We start from the raw sequence: 889 nt of genomic DNA, 5'->3' as shown, positions 1-889 counted from the left end.
ACAGGTACAAGAAGCTCAACGGACAACAGGGAGATTCAATGCACATAGGAAGACACCACGTCATGCAGTCATCGGATTGACCAAAATATCCACTAAAGAGGCCCTTCTAGGAGCTGTAAGGGAAAAGAAACAAGTAACATACAAAGGAAAGCCCATCAGAAAAACTCCAGACTCCATAACCGAAACCCTACAAGCAAGAAGAAATTGGGGTCCCATTATCACCCTTATGAAACACAATAATGTCCAGCCTAGAATCTTGTACCCTGCAAAACTAAGTTTCATATATGAAGGAGAAATAAATATTTTCTCAGATAAGCAAAGACAGAGGGAATTCACCAAGACAAGACCAGCTTTCCAAGAAGTACTCAAAATATAATTACACAAGGATCAGTACAATAAACACTCACGAATATTAAACCAACTCAAAAGTTAAAGATAAAAATGCTAGATTCCACAATGGTTGAAGAGTGAAGACAAAGCAACAAAATGCAAACCAAGAGAATGAACAGTAATTCACCCCACTTATCAGTTCTCTGAATACACGTGAATGGCTTGAACTCCCCTCTCAAGAGACATAGGCTGGCTGATTGGATAAGAAAAAAACAATCCAAGCATCTGCTGTCTCCAGGAAATGCATCTAACATGCAAGGATACATTCAGACTAAAGGTAAAGCGATGGAAATCAATATTTCAAGTAAATGGAAGCCAAAAGAAGGCTGGTGTGGCAGTTTTGATTTCAGATAACTTAGTATTTAAATCAGCAAAAGTAATGAAAGGCAAAGAGGGTGACTATATAATGGTGAAAGGGACAGTTCAACAAGAAGACATAACAGTTCTAAATATGTATGCACCCAACTTAGGTGCACCCAGATTCATAAAGCAAACTCTA

The sequence above is a fragment of the Propithecus coquereli genome, unplaced genomic scaffold (assembly GCF_000956105.1).
Source record: "Propithecus coquereli isolate 6110/MARCELLA unplaced genomic scaffold, Pcoq_1.0 Scaffold184, whole genome shotgun sequence".
In the NCBI taxonomy this organism is placed as follows: domain Eukaryota; kingdom Metazoa; phylum Chordata; class Mammalia; order Primates; family Indriidae; genus Propithecus; species Propithecus coquereli.
This window is presented reverse-complemented; position numbering follows the sequence as displayed.